Source organism: Ictalurus punctatus, chromosome 6, assembly GCF_001660625.3.
Source record: "Ictalurus punctatus breed USDA103 chromosome 6, Coco_2.0, whole genome shotgun sequence".
Lineage (NCBI taxonomy): Eukaryota > Metazoa > Chordata > Actinopteri > Siluriformes > Ictaluridae > Ictalurus > Ictalurus punctatus.
In genome coordinates this window covers 24,977,209-24,990,667 of record NC_030421.2, presented here as the reverse complement: position 1 = coordinate 24,990,667, position 13,459 = coordinate 24,977,209, and the positions used below count along the sequence as shown (strand labels likewise).

The 13,459-nt window shown below is 40.8% G+C and overlaps 1 protein-coding gene across 2 annotated transcripts in view; it reads left to right on the top strand.

Moving 5' to 3' along the window:
- The first annotated feature begins 12,054 nt into the window (after positions 1-12,054).
- The window catches only part of LOC108266411 (FERM, ARHGEF and pleckstrin domain-containing protein 1), a 62,821-nt gene continuing 61,416 nt past the window's right edge, over positions 12,055-13,459 (top strand). Inside the window, exons 1-2 of one of the 2 annotated variants that reach the window (XM_017469658.3) lie at positions 12,055-12,282; positions 12,476-12,603. The gene's annotated coding sequence lies outside the window, so the exon portion shown is untranslated. The remainder of the gene's footprint in view (positions 12,283-12,475; positions 12,604-13,459) is intronic. The other variant, XM_017469657.3, reaches the window with a different exon arrangement.

Genomic DNA, 13,459 nt, shown 5'->3' with positions numbered 1-13,459 from the left:
GCAGAAAATTTGTGGTAATCCTGAAAAATTTCAGCCTCCTTGATTTTGCGTTAATTACTGCAACCGCAAAACCCTGGAGGGACTGATTGACGTCAACTTGTTTATGGAATTATATTTTTGCCAAAAGTATTAAACAAAGATTTACATGCTAAATGAAGATCATCTATTGAATCAAAATCTAGAAGTAGATTTTGGAAACTACTTAGTCTTAAAGTCTTAAATAAAGACACCTTAAATGTCTATTGGTCAACCGAAATGTCAAACAGCAAGTCCTCTAAGTGATGGCATAGTGAAGCAGCAGGAAGTACTGCTGGTTTGGTTCAAACCTGAGCTTATGTTACTAGTTGTGTGGCGTTTAGCATGTTCTCCCCATGTCCGTGTTGGTTTCCTCGAGGTTCTCCAGTATCCTCCCACCTCAAAACAGTGCCACTTCCTCCTAGGTGTGAATGAGTGTGTGATTGTGCCCCATCATAGGTGTATTCACATGCTCAGTGTTCCTGGGATAGGCTCCAGATCCACCATGACCAGCATAAATTACTTACAGAAGATGAATGAATGAATAGTCTAAATAATTAAATAATAGCTGACAACTGTAAATACTGTGATTTTGGAATTAGATAATGAATTATTCCATAATAATAATAATGATATTATATGGACAGATTTGCTATCTAGCCTCATGGTCAGTACAGGGTTTTAGCTACAGTATTCTTGTCCAAGTTGTTTGTGTGAGTGCTTGTATGTACCATAAATATAAATTGTACTGACAGGACAGAAATGATGCCTGCTGGTTAAGGGTCAGAGAACATGTCACTTCAAATTCTAGTTAAACTACAGCATGTTAAAGTGTACACCATCTACAGAGATGCACCCATGAATAATAAAAGTAAGTAAATCAGAAGCAAAAGTGCATTGCCGAAAAAGGGTAAAAAATCATGAACTTCTGTGGTTGGCTTATTTGTGAGTTATGGGTCTTCTTGAGAGAAGTATGATGCGAGCTATTGAGAATAACTAACATTGTCGTGTTCACTGGTGACATTATTGCGGCCATGTTTATTTTCATTATAAATAACTATGTGTTCATGTACAGAGATGCATGATGGTATACCCGATATCAGTGCCTGTCCTCACTAATGCTCTTGTTGTTGAATGAGCAGAATTCCCTACAGTCAAGCTTCAAAATCTAGTGGAAAGTCTTCCCAGATGAGTGAAGCAAGCAATTATAACAGTAAAATGGGACTAAATCTGAATGGGACGTTCAACAAATCACACGTGGGTTGTTGTCAAGTGTCCACAAACTTTTGGTCATCTAGTGTGCATTATATGATGTGGTAGATATTATAAATTCTCAGCATTATTTTTCGTTTTTACCACATATAATCAATTCCAATCATTTTATAAAATGTTTATGCCTATCCCACTTAACCTTAAACATGAAATGGAACACTTTTGCTTCCTTTTTCTTGCCAAGTTACAGTGTCGCTTTTCGGTTATTTGCACTGACAAAGTTAGCAGCCTTCAGAACATCACAGCTTTCAACCACTGCCTTTTCTGAGTTGAACCTGATTATGTCCAACATCTAAACACAACAGTGGTTTCTGTTTGTTCCAACCCTTTCATTTAGAAAATACTTGGTCAGTACAGTGGTGTGTTTTCAGTCAATGCAATGAACAGTTAAAACCAGGGTTCAACCAACTGTCACAATATTTATGCAAGCTTAAAATATGAGGTCAGGACACAAAATTGTTATAGGCTTGCATAAACATGTCAGCCTACACCAAAAATACCTTTTCCCATCCCCAAAGTAAAAACAACACTTGAATTTGCTGTCTCAGTGCAGTATAATTTTTTTACCCCAAACTTTTAGAATAGTGCATCTGGGTATATTTTCACATATCTGACTGTGCCACAGAAGGCTGTCTTTTAGTCCATTGCTTGATTTGTTCAGGGAAGCTTCTGCATTGTTTCATATGTTAAAACTAATCATGTCACATTGATGCAGTGACCGGTAAACATGTGCTGATGTGTTCACACGGGGGGTTACTGCAGGCATTTTATCCTTGTGTTTTCTGTTTGTAGTGTGATGAAGATGCACACTCTGAGACTGAACAGGAGAAACTGAGTTTAGTGCAGACTGTGTAGACAACCAAGGAACATGAAAACAGAAAAAAATAAAAAGTCCAACTGTCCATTTTCCATACCGCTTATCCTACACAGGGTTGGAAGGAGCCTGGAGCCTATCCCAGGGGACTCGAGGTATAAAGTGGGGTACACCCTGGACGTGGTGCCAACTCATAGCAGGACACAATTGCACACTACAGACAATTTGAAAATGCCAATCAGTTTACAAAGCATGTCTTTGGACTGGGGAGAAACCGGGGTACCCGGAGGAAACCCCACACAGCACGGGGAGAACATGCAAACTCCAGGCAGACAGGACCGATGCGGGATTCAAACCACAATAAATAAAAATAAATGCTTTAGCCAGCGTGTGAATTTAGAGAATGGTACTGATATTGATAGCCTATGTGTTACATTATATTAACTTTGTTATAGTTGATATATATGCATTCGTTAAGTAGCAGAATGGTCACAGCTCCAGGGTCCCCAGTCAAACCTGAGCGTAGGTTACTGTCTGTATGGTTTCGCATAATTCTTCCTGTGTCCATGTGGATTTCCTCTGGGTTCTCTGGTTTCCTCCCACTTTCTAAAAGCATACAGGTAGGTGAATTTGGCTACACTAAATTGCCCCAAGTTTGAATTTGTGCATACCCGTTGCCCTGCAATTAGCTGGCATCCTGTCCAGGTTGTATTCCCGCATCGCTCCCAGTGTTGCTGAGATAGACCTAGGATCCACCATGACCCTGACCAGGATAAAGCCCTTACTGAAAATGAACAGATGAATACAAAAATTGTTATGTAGCACATCCTCTGCAGTATTTCTAATATGAGATTGAGTTGAGGCTGTCAGTCTCTGGTCGCTCTATCCCTCCCGTCCTCCTGCATTGAGAGAGTTGCTTTCAACGAAACCCTTACATAAGGTAGCGATAGCAGCAGTCGGATGTTCTCTCATGCGTGGGAAGCCGGGAGATGCTGGGTGAGATCTCGGGAGAACTTGCAGTCTGGAGTCTGCATTCATGTTTTAGTAATAAACTGAGTCATAGTTTACCTGTGTGTCCATGTAGGTGTGTGTGAGTGTGTCTATGTTAGAATCTGAGTGCTGTGCTCATGGTCTCGGTCTGAAATATCTCCCTTCGTTGTCTTTGTGAATTTGTGTGTATGTGTGTGAGGTCAATCAGTATGAAATCTTAATATTATCATTAAATAGTAATGCTATCCAGTTGTTTGTGGATTCACAGGACAGGTCTGATATGCGTGCTGTTCCATGCAGTTTATTCCCACTAGGTTTCTGCTCAGCTGCACACAGAGCTATAACAGCAACACTGCAGAGAGAGAGAGAGACACCGGAGGAACGAGTTACACAGCTTCAGAGAATGAGAAGAGGTAGAGGACAAGAGATAAGAGAGGTGTGAAAACATGCAAGTGGCAGAAGATGGAGAGGCATTTAAAGCAGAAAAGATGTTTAGAAACACAAACAGCCTCTATATTAACAATCAAGATTTGCAGAGGTTTGTCAGAGACAGCATATGGGAGCAGATATGGACAGCATCCATGGGATAACACTTAGAAAACACATTGTTACTCTGAGAGTATGGACAGAACAGCACAGGAAGCTTAGCCTCTCAGTGGGAATCTTTTTTTATATGGCTTAATGCGCAGTGTTGAATAATGTTGCTGAAGAATGCGCTACGGCTTTATTCAATTTGCAGACCGCAGCAGACAAAGTCAAGAATGATATTTTGCTCGCACTGCTTTCCATATGGGCCCAACCCATCATGCCTGACTGTTATTAGAGCATCGCACTGAGCTTGGGGAATTTGTTGGCCATGTGCAGTATTTGCCAGTGACAGTGGTCGCTACACCTCACACTACTGGCAGGAGATATTTAGCACAGCCATAGGTGAGCTTAAAAATTCCTATTCTTCAAATCCATTTTTTGCACACTAAATAAATAAATAAATAAATAAATAAATAAATAAATAAATAAAATAATATTATTATTATTTAAAGGAATTAAAAGTTACATTAGATTTTTTTCTGTAATCTTTGCTCTACTTGATTTCCTTAGAGCTTAACTTGAGGAAGAATGTGATGGGATGCCATCTTTTCATATATATAAAAAAAAAGACAAACAAATATGTATATATAATTGTACCCACTGTCTTGTATTACATACATTTCCTTAAACTAATGACACATATAAGAATGTGTAGACACATTCCCTTACACACACCAAGCACATTTATACATTCATCCATCCATCCGTTTTCTGTACTGTTTATTGTACACAGGGCCGTGGGGAGCCTGGAGCCCATCCCAGGGGATTTAGGGCTTGAGGCGGGAGACACCCTAGTTGGGGGGCCAGCCCATCACAGGTCACAATCGCCCACACATTCACACACCACAGACGATTTCGAAATGCCAATCCCCCTACAACGGGGGAGGAAACCCCCAAGGCACAGGGAGAACATGCAAACTCCACGCACACAGGGCAGAGGTGGAAATCCAACCCCAACCCTTTTGTATTTTTATTCGATATACATTTTCCTTAGTTTTTCCTTAGTAGAAATTTCATTTCAACTGATACACCACTTCATGATTAAATCATAACTTCTTCATAACTGTTTCCATGAAAAACTTACTGCAGAACATTTATATAAATAATGTCATTTTTTGAAAACTATAATAATTGCAATAAATCAACATAATAACCACAGCAGCAACAAACAAAAAAAAATCAAAAATCAAGTTCGCAATTTGGAAAGCCATGGACCTGGCAACCCTGACTTTCATTTCACTTATGAGATTACACACCAAGTTGCTTTAGCTCTATTTGACCATGTTAGAGTTAAAGCAAGCAAACAAGCAAGCTAGTTGTGGAGCAAAGCACGCCTGCGCTTAACAAGGATGAGATTGTGTATAAATATAGAAATGCATAGTGGTAAAGTGAAGCGGAGAACGCTATAGTTTTTCACTGTCCGCATAGTTTGAACCCATCATCCCACTTTAAAACTGCTCATAATTTGACAGCATTAAAGTTATCTTTGTATGACGCAGTAAGTGAAAGTGTGGTCTTGTGTTGCAGACTTAATAGGACGTAATAGGATCGATCCGTAATAGGATCAATGCACAGCTGCACTATCTACACTGGTGCTACTAATGATATGTGTGTGTGCGTGTGTGAGAGAGAGAGAGAAAGAGAGGGGTGGATAATTCATTTCAGCATCCGTGCAGCTAGTGGTTTGCTCCTGCAGTTAGACATGGTGTTTTTCCTCCTCTTGTTCTCTACTGTCAGCTTGTTTTTTAGGGAACAGGACACTAGTCATTCGAGTGAAAGTGCTGATGGAAATCTTTTACCAGTGCTACTATAACTCTATATCCCAAAACAGACTCATTGCTACCATCCGTGCTAAGCTTTCTCCTAGCCTGTCTCACCTTCTCGGTTCTCATAGTGGTGTAGATGTGCAATATGAGTCATGTCTCATGTGTGCGTAGAAGATGAGCTTCTGCTTGAGCGTTTTCTTGGCCGGAAAATTACCGGGCAGGAAATGGCACCCCTGCAATGATTTTCAACGAATACCAGCGTCACATACTTCAAAGTATTGATGCTTATACTTGTCAAATTGCTTTAGGGTCATACGTGTAGTACTCGTATATAATGCATACTGTTCTTCAAAGAGAATCATCCATAACACTAAAGAGAGCATGTGACCTTCAATAGGAATCAGACGTATCCTGTAATCTATAACACATACTAAGCTTGTTTTAGTGCATGTTTGCTTGCTTTTGTGTGCCTACAGTGTCTCATAACCTTTACCTCAACATTCATAGCCCCTAAGCGTGTGTGTGTGTTTGTGTGTGTGTGTGCATGTGTGTGCATGTGTGTCTACACTCATCACAGAAGCTTTTCCACTTAGCGAAACGAGAAAGCAGGTGGGCGGCTGGAATGAAGAAATGAAGAGAAGAACAGAGCTGCATCTTTTATCCCTCATCCCTCTGCCCAACATAGGCACGAGTGGGTGGTGTGGAGGCACCACAGCCAGTTTACACCCCCCTTTCTCTCACTTACACATATACACACACACACACACACATTACAAGAAACTCTGATTATCTTCTGATTATACAGTCTACCAATTTCTACACTCCTACATTATTGCTCATATACGTTCGTGCAAATGCAAAAGTCTCCATTCAAATACCAGCTAGACCAAACAAATGTCTAATAAAGATTATTTATCCCAGTGCTTTTGTTAAGAATTGTGTAGTAATGAGTCACTGAAATGTATTTTTTCACCCCTTCTAACTGAGTGGATTTGGCTATTCGAGATGCATCCTTTGCTGACACAGGTGTTAAATTGCGCATTCAGTTGTGTAATCTCTGTAGAAAAAAACAACAGCAGTAGAAAAGAAAGCTCTGGAGAGCTTAGTGAACTTCAAAATGGCACCATCATATGATGCCACCTTTCCAACAACGCAGTGTATCAAATTTCCGCTCTGCTACAGCTGCCCGGGTCAACTGTAAGTGATGTTGTTGTAAAGTGGAAATGTCTAGGAGTTACAACAGCTGGCCACACAAACCCACAGGATGGGACCACAGAGTGCTGGAAAGCTTAGTGTGTAAAATTCTAGTGGCTTTACTTCAACTTCCGGAGGCGCTAAACAACATGGGCATTCACTGTCGAACAGCCACAGACAAACCGAAGATCACATGTGCAGTCTCAAGCTCTGGCCATTAGATGACTGAGCAGTGGTAATGTGTGCAACATTTTCGCACACAGAAATAAGGGCATTTCAGAAGTTTGTATCAAGGCCTAAGACTAAAACAGAGATTTTAAAGCTCTCATTGTTATTCCTGTACCTGGTATAAAGTGGAAAAGATGCAAGTACATCATCATAAATAATTGGATGTGGATTTAGGATTTAGTCAGCAAGCCAGAGGTAACAGCGTCAAGGAAAGACTATATGAGGAAGAAACCTTGAGAAGTACCAGACTGAAAAGGGAACTCATTCTTCTCTGGGTGACACGGAGTAGTGGGATTATAAATCATAAATCATTATAGAATTTCAACTGATCACCAAAACAGGAAAAAAGATCCTCTGTATCTCCCTGCATGTGCCTCTCTACTAACTTAATCATGGAAAACCCTGTAAGAGAAAAGCCATACTCTGTTGGTATATTATTATGAACTAATTCCCTCAAGATGCATAAATACTGTAGATGAAAATTGTTATTGCATGTCATGACATGACTGCTTTTACATTGAATAAATTGGTAATTAAATCCATTGTCCTAAATCAATAAGTTACTTTCTATTAAGGCATCTTGCATCTATTTAGTCTATGAATTCAAAAAGCAGAAACTTTCGGTCTTGAGCTTGAGAATAAATCCAGTGGCCTGTTGACCCTTTGTTGCTCTAAAATCACAGCGTATACCTTCAGTCGGTTCAGAAAGCAATCTCATTTCAATTTGTGCGACGTGGAAGTGATGAGAGTGAGCATTCAATCATCACTCTTCCACACCCCAGTAAACTGTGCTCAGGTGCAAGCCTACATACTGTCACTCAAATCAAAATGGTTTCCTGCTGGAAAAAGGTCCATGATGCCAGTTTCCATTACCAAGATGCCAAGCGAGTTGTTTCCAGGTGTCATTGTAAAACCTCCAGCACCAATACTCAATAACAGCCACCAGCTGATTTGTTCCTTTGAATCTTTAGTGCTGTGTTAAGTTTTGAAGCTATTCTAGTTGCTGAACTGGTGTCGCTTGAATTGAATTCTTATAATATATCATCTTACTGACTGTCTTGTGGAGTGAAGCTTCTGAAATGACATTGTGGATCTGTTTTGTCTTCTGTGTCTTGATACTCATTCTTCACGTAATTGTTTGGCATCCTCTGCTGTGGGGTGGGAGGAAGTGCATCTGCAGATTCACTATAGCTCTCACTAGTGGACACCTACAGTCTTAAATAACATTTATTGTGATCCAGTATTAACATTGCAGCAATAGTTGCTCTTGAACATCAGCAGTGCATGCCGTAAAACTTTCATGTATTTTCCATTATATGGTTTTCTAAACTGCAGTCGGTCTTTATTTCATTTAAACTCCACATAAGCCTTACAAGACATTAAATCTGATAGGATGTGTTGGCGTATACGTGATTACTTGAGGTTCTGAATCAGAGCCTCAGTATATAATGTTTGGATGTACTAAGGAAAAAGAAACAGAAAGTTTGACCAATTGTACCTTAAGATGCAACTTCTTACAATATAAAGGGAACAATATAAATTAAAAGGAACAACCAGTCACCCATTGAAGATATTTTTTCTGACCTAGTACATAAACAGGACATAGACACTGTCCTAAGATAAAATTGTTTTGGGAAGAATGGCAAAGAGCAAATCAACCACATTTTAGGTCTTTGTTTAAAAGCATGGTGGCATATTATACTTTTAATATTTATTAAAAAATGTGGAACTAATATTGTTCTCTCTGTAGTGCTAATTCCATTCACTATTCGCTGAGATAGAATTTCCATTCATTTACATTTACATTTATTCATTTAGCAGACGCTTTTATCCAAAGTTACTTACAAAGGAGGAAATACAAGCAAAGTGATATATCAAGTGGAGAACAATACAAGTAGTGCAAGCATACAAGATCTTTAATTGATTTCTAGAAGAAGCAAAGTGCACAGAGTAGAGGTGTAAGAGCCAGAGTAAGGTGTTTTTGTTTTTTTTAGGGGTTAGTTACGTATCCACGAAGAGGTGGGAATTCATAGAATTCATTCATTCATGTTCAGTAAGAGCTTTATGTTGGTCAAAGCCATGGTGGATGCAGAGTCTATCCCAGGAAAATTGGATACACTGTGAAAATTCACCCTGAATTGGCTACCAGTCCATTGCAGTGCACCATTCACACACATTCACAAATGCACATTAATGAAAAGAAGTTCTCCCCTTTTCCCTCAAACAACCCCATCTACTCTGAGTCCTATAGTTGCCTTGCTACATTGCTGCATATGAGGTCAACATCTTAGACTGCAATTTAACAGTCAGTATGAGGTGTGTCAACCAGCTGCTTTAAGTACTACAGCGCATCTCGTCCTCATGGACTGCACCAGATTAGTCAGTTCTTGCTGTGAGATGTTACCCCACTCTTCCACCAAGGCATCTGCAAGTTCTGGATCACATCTGGGGGGACACATGGTTACATGTAATTTTCCACTGCAAGGATGATCAACTGTCCTTCCTGTCTCCCTGTAGGCGTCCTCTCTTAGGCGTCTTACATTACAGACATTGCAGTTTATTGCTCTGGTCACATCTGCAGTCCTCATGCCTCCCTGCAGCAGGCCTATGGCATGTTCACGCAGGTGAGCAGGAACCCTAGACATCTTTCTTCTGTTGTTTTTCAGGGTCAGTAGAAAGGTCTCTTTAGTGTCCTAAGTTATTGTAACTGTAACCTTAATTGCCTGTAAACTGTTCGTGTCTTAAGGACTATTGCACAGGTACATGTGCAATAATTGTTTATGGTTCATTGAACAAGCATGAAAAACATTGTTTTAAACCCTTTCCAATAAAGATCTGTAAAGCTTATCTGGATTTTACAAAATTAGATTTAAAATACAGTCTCCTGAAAAAGGGACCTTTCTTTTTTTGCTGCATGTATATGAAATATTTAGGACAATGACGGATACATGTACACTATATTGAAAAATCAACCAGATGGAGGAATCTAAGCACGTGCAATTTTATTTAAACATATTCAGGCATGACTAGATGCTTTTCTGTATGAGTAGAGAGAATTTGCCATGGTTTGGACACATTGCAAGTACTGTATATACCCTTTGGGTTGCCCTGCATGAAAAGGTACAAGGGTGAGCTGCTGTACTTTAGTTGAATACATTTTACACATTTAAAATATATTTAGAAATGCAATTTTAATCAAATCAAAATTGTTAACGTGACTGACTGACAGACAGACAGACAGATAGATAGATAGATAGATAGATAGATAGATAGATAGATAGATAAGTTTTGTGCATGTACAGTCTCAAGCTCTGGCCATTAGATTACTAAGCAGTTGAAAATGTGTGGAATATTTTTGAACACAGAAATAAGGTCATTTCAGAAGTTTGTATCAAGGCCTAACACTAAAACAGATTTTAAAGCTCTCATTGTTATTCCTGTACCTGGTATAAAGTGAAAAGGATGCAAGTACATTGTCAAAAAGCAGTTTTCCCAAACTATTTGGATGTGGATTTAGATCTGTAGTGAGCAAGCCAGGGTTGACAGTGTCAAGGAAATACTCTGTGAGACCACACAAAGAAAAAACTTTGAGCCGAACCTGACTCAAAAGGGAAGTTGTCCTCTTCTGGGTGACTCAGCGTAATGGGATTATAAATCATTACTCTTATACAACTGTACAGTCCTGGTGTGTTGAAAGAATGTTCACCAGGAGCATAGTGTGAAAAGGAGTCCTGTGATAACCACAGGAGAGTTTTTATGATTACACAACAATTCTTAGGTACAAGTCTACAGTATCTAAGTGAGATTATTCACTAAAGCAAAAGTGAAATTGGAGCATAAACTGTTTTGCTGTTTTTGGGAAGTGTAAATATTTTGGGTATCCACATGGGAACTGACCACAGCAGCAGAAAGTGTGTCATGAATCTCTCTCTCTCACTCTCCCACATACACACACTCAGCTCTAAATTCCTCATACGCAAATATATGAAAAATTTAAATCTTCTTTACGGGGGCACAGTGGCTTAGTGGGTAGCACGTTTGCCTCGCACCTCCAGGGTTGGGGTTAGATTCCCTTCTCTAACCTGTTTGTGTGTTCTCCCCATGCTTTGGGGGTTTCCTCTGGGTACTCCAGTTTCCTCCCCCAGTCCAAAGACATACGTTGTAGGCTGATTAGCATTTCGTTTGTAGTGTGTGTGCGATTGTGCCTTGTAATGAGTTGGCACCCTGTCCAGGGCGTCCCCTGCCTCATGCCCCGAGACCCCTGGGACAGGCTCCAGGCTCTCCTATGACCCTGTGTAGGATAAGCGGCAGAGAAAATTGATAGATGAATGGATGGATGGAAATCTCCAATACATGGCAATATTGCAAATCTAAGGCTCACTGTTGCCAATTTGTGGAAAAACTAAATAGTGCAAAAGAATTAAATGTACAAAGTACACGCGGTTAAGCAAAAAGTATGCTTCACTTTTTACGCATACTAGGAACAGCGTACAATACGCGTGACGTAAATTTCGTCAGCAGTGTACGCGAGCTGCTCGATTTTTCTAACCGACATGCGCATTTAATTATGTTGAACTATTTAGTTGTTCCACAAGGTGGCAACAGTGAGCCAGGGCCACTGATTCTCAAGGTAGTTGAAGAATAAACAGAAGAGACGGAAACGAGTGCAGGTTAGAAAGTACCCGCATATGTATAGTTCTAGTCTTAAAGAGTATAAGGATTTGTATATGGCTGCTAATCGTGGCGAGAGATTGCCCGAGCATTGTTCTTCGTGTTCACCAAACGACCTGCTTTACCGCTCTGTACTGACTCTCGCAGGCCAGGAGGGGGAGTACAAGTTGTCGTAATGCGCATGCGTCGACAGCCTGCATACGCGTGCATGTCAAATATAGTATACTTTGAAAGGTTATACGTACGACAGTACGCATACGCCGGCATAGAAAAATCGGCCGGCGCGCGCACAGTACGCGCGTACTCTGTTGATGACGAATACTGCGTCACGCGTACTGTACGCTGTTCCTAGCGTACGCGTAAAACGCAAAGCATACTTTCTGCTTAAGCAGTGAACAGAGGGATATGATCTCTCCGTGGCCACTAGGTGGCGGTATAAACCCCCTGCTCTGTGAGGCGGCTGTAATTCCAGCAGCTGCCGTTATAGGCTCTTTATTGTTGTGAGCGGAGGCGCTCCTGCTTAATCCTGCTGCTGCTGCCTCCGGGGGGAGCCGGCAGACATGGCGACCGCCACGACGCTCCTCTCTGCAACCCACAGCATCTAAACCGGGTTCTGCTTTCAGTTTTGCTCGGGCAGCGTTCGAGCGTTTTTCTGTTTAAAAATAAAAAACCAACAACGTCCATTTCGAGCTTTTCCAGGGGGTGGAAATAAGCCTACGTGGACGCTGTGCTTTTGTAAGCAGGGTAAGTTATACCTGTGTCTTTCCTTGTCTTGAGCACAGGCGGCTGTGTGAAACTTGTTTGAGCGAGATTAAGGTTAGTGGTGCATGCAAGCAGAGGAGGTTTAGTTCGCTTGGTATTGCGAGTCGAAATGGCTGTAAGTGAGTTGAGAGGACATGTGTAAGGATAGTCCGTGTATCATTTGTCCCCTCCTCAGTTGGGCAGGAGCAGTAGGCAGCCACGTCTCCGTTGAGCTCTGCAATAGCTTCCTTATGAAGTCGGATGTGTGGAGAGACGCTGCTGCTGGAAAGCTGCTCACTTTTCAACGCTAAAACCGAATATCCTGTAAGTCCTGGGTTTATATTTGGCACTGGGTTTGTCTGAGAATGACTGCAGGATACATTGGGGCTAAAATGAACCCGAAGTGTTACATGTGTGTGTGTGTGTGTGTGTGTGTGTGTGTGTGTGTTGCAACGTATTGCTACAAAGGCTCAATTCAATCAGCACAATTACTGAATATGTAGAATAAGCTCTCTTGTTTAACTCGGGTTATAATGTAAACCACATGTTTTCCACTAGCTCCAGAGAAATTCCTGCCAGGTTTCTCAGTAGTCTCTGCTGTTAATCTGATCTTTGGCCCTCTGGACCTGTCAGCTGTCATCCTAACCCCCCTCTCACTTCTAAATGTTAATTGCTCATCATTAATGTAGTACATGTTATTGACATGAATGAATACACTCCAGTGTTAATGATATCTGCATGCAGGCATGTCCATGTGATAGACGTGGTGTGAGGGGAGGTTTCTGTTTCCCTTAACAGAAATAACGAGTTGGTGAGAAGTGAAAACTGGGACATGTAGGTCAGATCTAAAGCTAGATGTGCCACACCCAAACCTGGTTTACTGCTGGAGTGGGTGATGGGGTTCTGGTGATCGTGTCCAGAGGGAGAGGATGAAGGAGAGGGTTTAAGTCAGGCTGGATGTGTAGGGCCTGAACAGAAGATCTACTGTTCTAGTGCAATCTTCAACACACACACACACACACGTTTGTCTTACTGTCCTTCCGTCGACATAATCATTAATAATATCTAAGCTTTACTTTCATTTAAACTTTAACTCAGTAACCAAAAGGAAACCTTTTGGCTCTTTACATCTTTTGAAATACTTTTTAGGAATTTAGTTTTTGTGTAAAAAGCAGTTTTC